The following is a 14,276-nucleotide window of genomic DNA, read 5'->3' as shown; positions in this document are numbered from 1 at the left end:
TTCGGACGACATGACCAAACCAGCGTAGCCGCTATCTCTTTATTCGCAGCACTCGCCATATTTCTCGTACAACTCATCGTTCCATCGAATGCGATATTCGCCGTTGTCAAACACGCAAAAGATCATAAATCTTTCCGGAACTTTTCCCTCGAAAACTCGCAACGTCGACTCATCGGATGTCGTCTTCGTCCATGCCTCTGCACCATATAGCAGGACGGGAATAATGAGCGACTTATAGAGTTTGGTTTTTGTGCGTCGAGAGAGGACTTTACTTCTCAATTGCTTACTTAGTTCGAAGTAGCACCTGTTGACAAGAGTTGTTCTGCGTTGGATTTCGATGCTGACGTTGTTGTTGCTGTAATGCTGGTTCCAAGATAGAAACTCTCAACGATTTCAAAGTTATGACTGTCAACAGTGATGTGAGAGCCAAGTCGCGAGTGCGATGTAGAGGTCCTTCCTGATCATGACTGAGCTTTTGGTATTACTCAACGTAAGTTTACACAGCCGTATTAGCTATGTGGGGTTACCAAGTTCAGACTCCGCGTCATAAAGGCAGCTCCTTTTCGTGCTGTTAAAATCGACAAAGAGGTAATGTGTGTCGATCCTCTTGACGCATGGGGGACATCTGGTCAGTTGTTGATTTTCCAGGACTAAAGCCACACTGATAAGGTCCAATCAGTTTGTAGACGGAGAGTTTTAATCTTTCACACAATACACTCGCTAGAACCTTATATGCGATGTTGAGGAGGCTTATCCCACGGTAGTTGGCGCAGATTGTAGGGTCTCCCTTTTTGTGGATTGGGCAGAACACACTTAAATCTCAACTGCGGGCATGCTTTCGTCCGACCGTATTCTACAAAGAAGCTGCTGCATGCTTCTTATCATTTATTCGCCGCCGTATTTGAGCTCGGCCAGCAATCCATCGGCCACCGCCGCTTTGTTATTCTTCGGACAGGTAATTGCTATTCGAACTTCTTCATGGTCAGGCAATGGAACGTCTGCTTCATCGTCATCGATTGGGGAATCGGGTTCGACTTCTCCTGGCGCTATACTTTCACTGCCATTCAGCAGGCTGGATAAGTGTTCCCTCCATCATTTCAGTATGCTCTGGGCATCAGTCACTAGATCACCTCTGGGGGCTCTACAAGAGTATGCTTTGGTCTTGAAACCTTCATCTTGTTCCAGTTTTGAATAATGTTTTTCAAAAAATTACAAAAATATTGAAACGGAAGCAAAATGATGTTGATATTTCTTACTTCAAAGAAGCCCTATTTCTTCGGAAACCTGTCTAGGGCAAGTTATTAACAAACTTAAGTTAATTCTTAATTTCCCTTTTGTTATATTAGGCTTGCTGGGTTATATTTAGGAAAAAAGTGCCTGCATTTTATATATTGGTTGGCATTTATAAGGTGTGAGCAAACACTGATATTATGAATATGTATGTATGTACCAAACTGCATAATTTATTTCACCCATTCCACAGTCTTTGCCATTTCGCATGAAGGAACAAAACATAAAGAGCACATACGCGTGAAAATGACATATGTATGCATTATATCCCGACGCATGCTGAGGACTTGCCACACATGTACATATGTATATGGAGGCATAACGCTTGAACTGAATTGCTCACAATGAGTTCTTCAGAGAGCAATAAAAATAGAGTTCATTTTTCGATGTTTTCTCGTTAAACATTTTATATATACATATAATATATATCTACCATACGTAAGCCATATTGCATTAAATACTTCACGCTTCGCCACCGAGATGCACCTGTGGGTGTTTTGGCTTTGCGGAGGTGTATTGCTTGCATTGGATTTTTTTATTTTAATTAATATTGGCATGCGGTGAATGCGCTTACTGAGTGCTGACACTTGAGTGCCACTGCATTTATCTAAACAGCGCTTCTTTTTTTTCAAAACTCGCACGGGTTGATGCATATATAATATCGACAGAAAATAGGGCAATGTGTTGCCGAGGCCGCACTCACCTATCTGCTGTCGCCACAATTTTGTGTCACGTGCAATTAATGAGACGTTTCATTGGAGCTGAACTACTTAATTAGCATATTAACAGGCGTTTGTCTACTGGCACAGGGTTGCCAGTTCTGCAAATTCGCAAGATTTTTTGTTTAATTTCGGAGGATATGCTTTGGTAACTTGGGAAGAAAGAGACGAAATATCAGATTGATATCTCAAAAAGACAGAGAGGCAGACGGGCAGACAGAAGGCCCGATAGACGTTCATGACTAAATGAGGTTTTTGAAGAACGACGATGTCATATTATAATTTTATTTAATTTTAAAATTTAAATTTATTTTTTTTTTTCAAATTGGCAACGCTATCGCTAATAACTGCCTCCGCTTAATTACGTGTGTGTACGTGCACCGGAATTCACGGACGAGTGCCCATGGGCGGTTGCATCTGGAGCAAATGTGTTTGGGCGTAATCGATGCTGCGTTCAATGGCGAATGGTCAGCAGCGTAGTGAGCATTGACAACATTCTTTTGCATTTATTTTTAATATCTTTATTGTTTAAAATTTAGCGCTCAACTCGTGTTGGGCGGCAGGTGAAAATAGCGGGCGTGTGGGTGTTGACATGTGGTGCTACGGCCCATTAATAGCCAACTAATGGCAAATCACCTTTCAAAATGCTTCTTGGGACTTTCCTTAATTGGCAAGTCGCCGTTAAGTTGGAGCACAAGAGGTCTTAATAAATTAACGAAGGTTGTGTTGTGTGAACAGTATTTTTAGCCTGTTTGACATCACTCAACGGTAAATAGCGGTTAGTATTTTGAAGGCCGTTAACTAATATGGCTAATAGGCAAAAAATTATTTATTTATAATGTTGCAGTTAATTACTTTGTCAAATATGGGATTAAAGTCTACTTCATAAATGATTTAGAGCAGCAAAGGCAAAGCAAATTATGCAAAAAAACAGTCCAGCGAAATTTATTTTTCAAAGTGTATGCGTGCCAAATTGCCGTTATGACTGTGGTTTTGCAAACCAGCAGTGGCTCAGCAGAGCACCTATTGGACTTTTTGTTGTTTTAACTAACAATTAATATTTTGCCTTTTATAGTTCTCTACTTCTTTATCGTCGAAAATGAAGAAAAATGTTGGCATGTGTAGAAGTTCACGCCAGTGAAGAAAGTTCTCTGAGCGCCATTCACTTGGGAATGTGAAGAAACGATTCTTTTACGTATGGCTCAAGCCTCGGATGACTCGGCTACAAAAGCGTAAATGGTGTCTAAGCCAATAAAAAAGTAATAAACGCGAAAAATATATTAAAGGGTAAACCGGCAAAAAAATGTAAGTTAGCTTTTTACAAGAGTTCCGCAAGAAATAAAAGCGAGGTTTTCTCTACCTATTGAACCACCATTTGCTGGTGTTTTTTATATACTTTTAGGTATTTTTTCAATAGCTTTTCTTTGACAGATCACCCGTGAATCGTATCAAGCCGTCATGGTATTTTTGTTCAACATTACCTGGCAATTCATCATGGAAATACTTAACGCCTGAACAATGTTTACAAATCGTTCAACTTTATTACGAAAATTAACGTTCTGTAGAGAATATATTTTCGGTCAACAAAATTCGCTTCGGTCAACTTATGGTCAACATAATCGGCCCACTGAGCGTACTATTCGCAACAACATGACTCATCTTGAGACCCAGCATTTTTAATTGGATAGTATTCGACCGAATAGACTACGGCCAGCACGCAGAGAAGAAAATATAGCAGCCGTAGCTGAGAGTGTACACGAGGACCGTGGAGAGTCGATTCGACGCCGTTCTTAGCAACTCGCACTGACGTATGGAACGACCTGGCGCATTTTATGTCGAGATCTTAAATTGAAATGGTACAAAATACAGTTCGTGTAAGAACTAAAACCGCTCGACCTTTCCAAGCGACATCGCTCTGGGGGCTCTTGAAAAGTCCCAAGAAGATCCGACTTTTTCGAGCCAAATTTTGTTCAACGGGTATGAAAAGAAGCAAAATTGCTGAATTTAGAACGAAGAGTAACCTAAAGAGATTCAAGAGCTGACATTTCATGCAGAAAAAATAACGGTTTGGTGTGGTTTGGTTCCTCTAAAAACACTTCGGTGCGCAGATAATTTCACGTTTTGAGTTAGTCGGTTGTCCACCAAGATCTATCACACGGTTAGACTTTTTCCTGTGGAGATATATAAAGTCTAAAGTCTATGCGGACAATCCCGCTTCAATGCAGGCCTCAGAGCAAAACATCATGCGTGTCATTCGCCAGTCACCGGTCGAAATGCTTGAACGAGTAATCGAAAATTCAACTCAACGGATGGACCGTCTAAAGCGTAGCCGCGGCCAACATTTAAAAGAGAAAATCCTCAAAAAATTAATGCCAAAGAATGTTCTTTCAAAAGATAATAAATATTTTTCCTCTAAATTTCAAGTTTCTCTGTTTTTTCTTTAAAAAAAGTGGGAAACCTCGAAATGGTTCAGTAGTGCTTATATACCTGTTGCGGGCCTACTTTTCGTATCATTGTTCTTTCGGGTTCAATGGCAGAAACTATCGAGATATTAAATATCGCTGTTTTGCTTGAGGTCATTGCTGAACTGATGATCCGGAATAGTGTTTAGAAATTTTGAAGTTTTGTCGTGTTTTAAGTCCATCATATTATCAAATTCATTCGCAGTTTGGTTATTCAAAAGAAATAAACACCTGTTCTCCTCGACCATAAGCCAGCAATTTCAGACAAAACTGTTCGCCAGAACGTTTTCGAGTAATTTCCATAACAGTATTTCACAAAACCAGTGAAGGTTACTGTCTGCTCTTCTAGATTTTAATTGCGCTGATTTCTATCAGAGTGCTTTCATTAGTTATTTTTGACCGTTTACTATTGATTTTATCGATCTTTAAAGATCAATGTTTTTTTATTATTGGTCAATATTATTGAAGATTAATCACTATTGATCAATATTATTGAAGATTTAACTTAAATATCTGCCTTATTATAATTATTATATTAATTCTTTCTTACCAATATAGAAACTTTTTTGAGTTAAATCTCCTTTGATGTCTAAATATCTATATAACCTTGTAGTGAAGTCAAACTAGAAAAGTCTTCGCTATTATATACATATGTTACGATGCATTACATATACATAAGAACAAACGTATGTAAGCCGCATGACACGTTTCAATACACACATACATATTTACATACATATTTACATACATATGCACAGTTATCACGTAAAATATTTGATTGTCAATTTCGCCTTGAGACGTATGCAAATACCGACAAAATACGTGATTACCATTTAGTGCAGTATGACAACACCAATACTGACGCAATCTCGACGAAGATGTCCTCTACCCTTGTCACTATACGAAAATAAATTATTTTTAACAACAATAAAACAAAAGCAGAGTCACAGTCATTGTCGGAGTCATCAAATATTAGTGAACTCGGCTATTTTCGGTGCTGATGGTCGATAGTGTTCCACCATAAGTGTACATACATATGTATGTGTATGTGTGTGTTTATTCGTGATTGCCATTTTTTCACTATTGCGTCACACATTTTTGTTGCTGCAGCTAACAACTTTGTTTGTTTGTATGTAACATACACATATTTGTCGTTTGTGTCATTCACAGCTTGACAACAAACATGGCAAATATTTAATTCAGCTGCTAAGGAATAAAAATATATATATAGTATATATGTATGTATATACATATATCGGTACAGATGTACATGCATGCATATAATTATGGAAGATAGCACAAAAATTTGGAAATTGTAAGCTTGAACCCATTGCTACTGGCGTCTACCTCAGCTTCTGCTGCTCTCTACATTACCAGAATAGTACTGGTGTGACAATCTCCTTACTCAATCTTGTGTCGACTATTTTTTATTGCTACATAAAGTAATACATTTTTAATACCAGCCTGGTAACGGAAATTAAATTGACAAAAATAATTTATACACACACATATGTCTGCATTATCAGTGTTTCTTCCAAAATATGTATGCAAACATCTGTTGTTGAACAAATTTTCTTTTACAAATGAATGATTTTTCACATAAAAACATTAACACTAACACAATTTTTGGCAATAAATATTATATTTATTTGACAGTAGCACTCGGCTACTAGTATCTACAACTATCCTTTTTCTATGCATCGTAGTGAGCATTTTTCTCACAATCAGTTTTCCACTTGAATTATTTCGCTCAAATCACATTCATCTATTTTCATGCTACTTTGACAGCGTACAAAGACAAATGTCTCATTGTAAGATATATAGACGAAAATACCGTTATGTACATGAAATCATAAATAAAATTCTAAATTTAATGGACTCTTTCGTATTTGATATGGGACTTGCTCATGCTGTGGTATTAACAAAGTATCAATACTATTTTCTTTTATCTTCCTTCAACGTCAATTCTGGTTACATAACCTATTCTCATGGCATATGGCCATGTACATATGCCCAAACAAAACTCTATTTTTTGGAGATATCGATCGGAAATTTTGCAAACCTTCTTTTCTGCTTAATCGGAAATTCCGATATCGGATCACTATAGCATATAGTCTGCATACAAACTGACCAATCAAAAAACAGGTCCTTTCATGAAAACCTTTTTAACCGAGTTTTCAAAAAGAGCGCTGAATGATGAATTTTTTTCTACTGTGAAAGTACATAAATTCGATGCCATTATCTATGGAACTCAATTTCTTTAGCATGTCCACCACGGGCACGCTTGCAGAAGTCTAGACGCAGAACCCAATTTTTGACAGTTTTCAGGCTTAAATCGGCCGATACTACTGCAATTTCACGTTCGTTATTCATATTTATCAATCATCACTGGCTTGTTGCCATAAGCCATAGACTTTCCCATAGGAAATAGTCTAACGGAGTCAAATCGCACGACCGAGGCGGCCAATTGGCTGGACCATTTCATGAGGTAACACTTTCACCAAACTTGGTTTTCAATAAATCGATTGTAACATTCGCTGTGTTGTTTGTGGTGCCGTCCTGTTGGAACCACATATTGTCCAAGTCCATATCATCCAATTCGAGCCAAAAATATTTGGTTATCATCGAGCGGTAGCGATTCCCATTCACAGTAACGTGGCGGTCTTGATCAACACAGAATAAGTACGGCCCAATGACACCTCCGGCTCATAAACCGCACTTAATTTTTTCGGGATGTAATGGCGACTCATAGGGTATGAGTAGATTGCTGTCTGACCAATAACACATATAGTACTTTGCTTATTGACGAAGCCATTCAATCAGAAATGAGCCTCATCACTGAAGATGGTTTTTCGATGAAAATCTGGATCATTTTTAAGTTGTTAGTTGCTCAGCCCATTTCATGGACATACGACGATTTTGGTGGTCAATCGGTTTCAGTACTTACGTCAATTTATTCTTGTAAGGATGTAGGCTCTGATCTTTTAGCTAACTTCGCCACAACGACGTCACAGTGATGCCCAATGCTTGAGATCAACGTGTGAGAGGCTGATTTGGATCTTAATCAATTGACGCCCTAGCGGCAGCACTTCTTTGTCTCACTTGCATGGTAATATTTTGTACTATGCCTGTGCATTCAAATTTTTCTACTAGACGCTCAACTGTTGATCTGACAGGACGATTATGAAGACCATAAAATGGACGTAGCGCTCTTAAATTTGAAGTCACTGACAACGAATTTCGGTAACAAATTTTAATAATTTCGACTCGTTATTGGATCGTATATCTTACCATGATGAAATGGCAAATCTTACGGAAGAAAAATGTCAAAAGAGCGGGAAAAAATTTGGAGTCATTTTCTGTCCCTATCGGTCCACTTTTGATGCGTTTCTGAAAAACCCCTTGTTTTACAAGTCACTTTCACGAAATTTTACATATATTGTTTTTGCAGACAGCACTACAAGTTTCTACAAGTAATATGTAATCCAGGTCGGACCGTAAGCTACAAAGTGGCCCATCAAAATCAAGATAGATATTTTATACTATTTTTTCCTATACGATATGGGAGCATGAAGGGTATTACAGCTATGGTGCAGCCAAAGTTAACGGCTGATTTTATTATTATTCACAGAATACTCTAAACAGCCAAGCAATATGCCTTCGTATTTTTGAATATAAATGATAGTGGTTGATTTCGATTCCATAAGTGCAGAGTCCGTTGTGTTTTATGTGAATTACCTGCCTACGAAAGCCCAAATTCACGGTGCTTTCTATTGCTAGAAGCACGTAGATCAATACAATGCGTTGATCAGCGCCCCAAAGCATAAGTGCATGCACCTGCACCATACTCACTTACACCTTGGTTCCAATTGGTAGGGTGGGACTCCCTAGCCGCCTTGGTCGGGTTCGAGGCCGACCTAAAACCTCTGCCGTACTCTGGGTCCGGCATCCGGCCGCAATGCGACTACACATTGGACAAATGCCCTGCCTGCATTTAGGTTTAAACCACAGCTACCACGAATCTCCAGATTGGAGCAGATTGGAGTTACCTCCAAGGGCTAACTGCTCCGCGTGATACCACGTTAAAGTCTTTGGTGTGACTTTTGAAACATTTGGCTATTACCAGTTTGAGCTTCGTATTAATCCTAACTCAGGACTAGTGATATTCGTCGCTTGAACAAAAAATGCTTTTATATTAGGAATTAATATAAAAAACTATAATATCATTTCATGCTGAGTATTAAAGCACTTTTCTGACTTAGACCATGATGACATTCAAACCAAGAACTGCAAATGTCATACACAGTGCATGTGGATTTTAGTCGCCTCTTACCACAGGCATGTCTTACCACGGGTATATTCGGTTTCCCCCCTACCCGCAGGGGGAAAATTCAAAAAATATATTTATAGATCTACTAAATGGAACTGAAGAATTAGATGACAGATAAAATTGAAATATGCTAAAAAATACTTATAAGAATAAGTAATTGCAGAGAATTTAGTCGCAGCAATACACTGCGTATGAGTAACATTGCAATGCTTTGGTTTCCAGCAGAGTAAAGGTTATTTTGTTGCTATTGTGATTGTTATTTTAAATGATATTATTGCTTGTTAAACGCGTTTTTCTTAAAATTGCATTTTGAAAATTTTCTTAAGTGATTACTGAGAGACAAATGATCCGCTCACTATCAATAATTTTGCTGCATACCAATTTTTTTGATGTCATCACAAATAGAATTTTCGCAAACCATAACAAAATCAACTTTTTTAAAACGCCGTTAGTTTTTAAACTTTTTATTATTGTTTTTCGACATTAGGGAATTGTACGGACAATATTTTCTAGTGAAGAATTTTTTTTAATTTCATACAACACTGAAGTAATGGAGCACCTTTTTTAAGCGCATATAACTCAAAAAATATTTTTTTCTTTTCGTCAAAAATTTTACTGTGTATTTTGTAAATATATAGTATACAAATATATGCATTTAATTTGTTTTTAAGTTCACACTTCCAAAGCTAGAATACCCTTCACAACTAACGAAGTTTCCATACAAGAAGTTAATTTTGATCGTTTAGTTTATAGAGCAGCCATACGATATAGTTGTTCGATTTGAAAAAATTCTTCAGACATAGTAGCGTTGTCTTAAAAAGCAATATAAGCCAAATTTTATAAAAAAAATACCTTGTCAAATGACAAAGTTTTGTATACTAGACTTTATTCTATATGCTATAGTGATTCGTTCTGAATAATTTCTCCTGACATAACATTATTTCTAAAAAAAATAATCATTGCCAAATCTCGCATTGTGAAATACAATTTCTATGTAAGCACTTGATTCCGATCGTCCAGTTTGTATGGCAGCTATAAGCTATTGTTGTTCGATATCGACGATTACAACAAATGAGCAGCTAATTGGGGAGTGTGCAAAATTTCAGATGGATATCTCACAATTTAGGGACTATTTCGTATTTATACAGACAGACGGTTATGGCTAAATCGACTCAGCTCACCAAGCTGATCATTTAGATATACATACATATATTTTATAGTTTTGGAATGCATGTTAAAAGCATCGCAGCAAACTTAATATACCCTGTTCAGGATATAAACACCCCCAAAATATAAACTGAACACCTAACCCAAAAAAATGATATATCAAAATAAACATTCGTTTAAAAATTTTGGTTTAAAAATTAGTTTAGTTTCCTCTCTGAAAAAAATAATAACTAAAGAACTTATAATAAATTTAATTCAGCTCTCAGCTACAGGCGTGCACTGCCGTTCTTTTCTACGCAACAAACAATTGCTTGACTCTAATAAAGTACGAAAAAAATACTTTAGAATATTTAAAAAATATTTTTTTTTTTTGTATTTATTTCTAATAATACGAGTATTTAAAAACTCAAACAACAACATGAGATAAAAACATATACCATATAAATATGGATGTTTGCAACCAGCATCCTGCGTACCCCATAGTTCCGAGTACAACGAAGTCAACTCTCGGTAAGCTACCACGGCAACAGGAAATGCAAATAAGAGCAGAAGGGAGTGTGACAAGAGGCTAACATGTTGCTGTGATTGTTCTTGCGATGCAGCGCTGCTATTGAATGCAAAGTGGGAAATTTATATGCAAAGACACGTTTAAATGCCGCACTGCTGTCTCTAGCATCACTCACCACTAAACGTTCGTATTTATGTGCGACAAAACGAAAAAAAGAGCAACAGCATTATAACAATAACAAAAAACACGAACTTATGTGCTTATTGGCAGAGGAGGCGGCACTGACATCAGCAAAATCATTTTCGAGAGCATTCATTCTATGCAAAGAGCATCGAATTGCCGGCTGTTCTGATATGAGAAAGGCACGAGTGAAGTACACGAGTGTGTAAAGTAGTTGCGTGGGGCAGCGCGGTTGGTGCGGAGGGGCAAACTAAACGTTTTCAAAACTTTCGTTGGATGCAAAAGTTGGCGAAACTTTGCAAGTCAAACAACAAGGCCGGCACCGATACTCAAATGAGAATTTTTACCTACACGAAGTTATCAGCAACGGCGCACTCGAGCAGCCAGCCGGCTTTCGCATCTCCATTATTTTGCAACTTAAAGTTACATCAAAGTGGCACAACAATGGGTCCCAAATGTAAAACTCGTGCGGTTTTCGGGTGCGCAAAATACGCAAAATAAAACTCAAAAGAACCCACGAAATAGGAGACCTACGAGGGTGGTTGGAGAAGTCGGTAAACCCGGAATATAATACTGCTACTTAGACGTTGTAATGGAGGAATTGAACACAGATCTAGTTGTAAGGAACTGTTATCAAAGAAAAGACTTCTTCATTAGAAAATTTTGTTTTATTCATTATTATTCATTAACGAAAAAGTTTTGAGTCAAAAATCGGTATCACTGTTTCTTGAACTTTTTCAACATTATCGTCATTAACAGAGTACGCCACCCGACTCGCATGAGTTTTCGCTAACTTAACTACATACCAAATATGAATTCAACAAAAATTCGACCGATTTGAGAAAAGTTCATTTAAGATCCGAGCGCTTCAGCAAGAAAACCAAAATTCCCACAGCAGGTGTTATCGAACAGCCCTCGTGGTAAACGTAGTGAGCACAACCGAACGAACTGAAGGGCAACAAGAAAAAGGAAAAAGTTATGCAAGCCGTTTTGGGTTTACGAAAACAAGAATAACCAAAAAAAAATACCAAAAAATGAAACAAAACTTCAGTTACGTAAAATATTATTTAAAAACTATTCATAAGTCGTGGCAATATGAATTGGACAGCGGGCGGCGCGGTGAGTGCGGTAAGCGAATGTGAAAGACGACAGCCGACAAATGGCAAATGGCACAATGGAGCAGGTGTGTGTGAGAATTAGTGCCGTTTATTACTGATAATTACGACAAAGCTCCAACAACTAGCAGCAACGATGGCACCTCGAATTTCATTACACAAACGAGGCCAAGTGTCGAAACGCACAAGCACTCCGAGAGGAGAGACGCACACCAAATGGGCAAAGTTTGCGAAATTTGTGAAATTTTGATAATTTAAAGTTCACACGATAATGGCGATGTACTCGAATTCACACGCTCTCTCACCTCGACCAAAGTGTTGCAACTCAACGTGTTGCCGATGCTGTTCATAAAAGCATTGCGAGACTTTCAAGTTGATGTAACGCCACCAGCAACCCGATATACGATAACCGGTGTTTTTTGTTAAGAGTTATATTACACCATGAGAGGAAATGTAAAAAAGATAAAAAAAACATAGTATAAATTTATTCTTACTAATTTCTGATTTTAACTACAAGAAAGTCGAGTTAGCGCATAAAGGAGAGATTATAATCTACATATATGGTACCAATTAGTGGTTACCAAATATAATTTTAGCACTGCTGCTTTCGTTTCAACGTTTATGGATCATTATGGCGGTTTACTTGCTTCCGACGAGCTCAGCGATCATCACAACATCCTACATTGCCTTTGGACCAATCACTGTATTAAAGTCGTTGGGTCATTTTACGTCGAGACCATTGTGCAAAAACTGAAGTCGCTCGACCTTCCCAACACACATTTTCTCACTCTATGAGCTCTTGAAAAGTTTCAAGAAGATCCGACGTTTTCGAGCCAAATTTTGCACAGCGATGAGGCCCATTTCTGACTCAATGCGTATATAAACAAGCAAGATTGTCACATTTGAGACGAAGAGTAACCTGCAGAGATTCACGAGCTGTCGTTTTATCTAAAACAACGGTTTTGTGTGGTTCATAGGCGGTGAGAACGTAACTTAGTACTTATTAGGAAGATGATGGCTCAGTTTGATAGTCGCAAAGAGGCTACCAAACCAGTGCTCCGTCTGACGGAATTGGCCTGATGACGGGCGTACAAATGCACATAACTATATTTGGTTGAAGGCCGCGCTAGTACCTGCTTAGTATTATATGTTTTATTTGTATCAGCTAAAGTCACACAATAACTTTTTTCGTCCATATAATCAGTTCGACTCTACCTCGGTACCCTGCCGTACACTACATACGTAGGAATAGTAGTAAAGTGTTGATAAAAAAATATTTTCCGAAATTGGTATAACCTTTTTAATGTTCAGAGAGATAGCAGGAGATCTCATTCGAAACGACACAAAGCAGTTTGATTAATGTTTCGGGTTTGAAGCTTATCAATGTTAGACTCGTACCGAAAGACCCGAATACTTTGCAAAAACGACATCGACATCATTAGTGACGAGACTTGCGTTGATGAATATGACGCCGAAACGGTCCAACATTGCAGTGAATAACGCTTCAAAAATGAGGCGAAACCGTAGCGCAAGGTACTGAAAAACATCCCAGCCGTGGCTTATAACAAGTGTATCGGAAATTGGATTAAGGTTTGGTATGCTTGTATTAACGCAAAAGGTGCCTGTTTTGAAGATACTCGTAATAATAAAGATTTGTTAATGACAATGTAGTTTTTTTCAGTCCGGTTCAAATTTGATTATATGGTATTTTATATTTATATATTTGTATTCAAATATTTATCTCGAAGATGATAAGTTCACTCAATTGAGAGGCCCATATAAAAATATCGAACAAAGAATTTGTCTCAAATTTTGTATTTCTAACCAAATTTCGTGTGCATAATCGTTGCGAATATTGGGAAAGAGTTACGATGTTACAGTTTTATCAAAAACACAAGCGTACAAGTAGTAAAAAGTTTTTAAAGACGGTTGAGAGATCATTAAAGACATGCCGTTCTGGAAGACTTTTGACCTCTTCAAAATATTAAAAAAGTGAAGGTTATGGTGCTTGAAAATCGTGAAGCAAGTGTCAGATAGGAGGCATGGGAGCTCCACATCTCTCGCGAGCTCGTTCAAATGATTTTATTGGATATTTTGGATATGAAACACGTTCTTGCCCGACGCGATAAAGCAGAATTTTTTCAAAAAGACTCTCGTAAACTCTCACTCTATGATCTCTCATGTCTATGATTGATCGTGCGAATTTCGATCCCACATTCATGGAGAGCTTTATAACTGCCGATGAGACATGGGTTTATGAGCTAGACATGCAAATAAGTCAGCAATTATCGAAATGGAAGGAAAAAAATTAGCCGAAACCAAAAACACCACGCCAAATCCGCTCAAAAATGAAGGTGATGCTCATTGTTTTTTTCGATATTGGTGGTTTGGTGCATCATGAATTTTTCACGAAGAGATAGACGGTCAATAAGAAGTTTAATTTGGCCATATTTAAACATTTGCGTGAGAACATCCGTCGAAAACGACCAGAATTATGAAAGAACA

General features: G+C 37.7%; 1 protein-coding gene across 1 annotated transcript in view; it reads right to left on the bottom strand.

Annotated features, from left to right (window-relative positions):
• Positions 1-14,276, bottom strand: part of LOC126751704 (rho GTPase-activating protein 100F) — a 98,295-nt gene that overhangs the window by 57,337 nt on the left and 26,682 nt on the right. The window lies entirely within an intron of this gene.

The sequence above is a fragment of the Bactrocera neohumeralis genome, chromosome 2 (assembly GCF_024586455.1).
Source record: "Bactrocera neohumeralis isolate Rockhampton chromosome 2, APGP_CSIRO_Bneo_wtdbg2-racon-allhic-juicebox.fasta_v2, whole genome shotgun sequence".
NCBI classification, from domain to species: domain Eukaryota; kingdom Metazoa; phylum Arthropoda; class Insecta; order Diptera; family Tephritidae; genus Bactrocera; species Bactrocera neohumeralis.
This window is presented reverse-complemented; position numbering and strand designations above follow the sequence as displayed.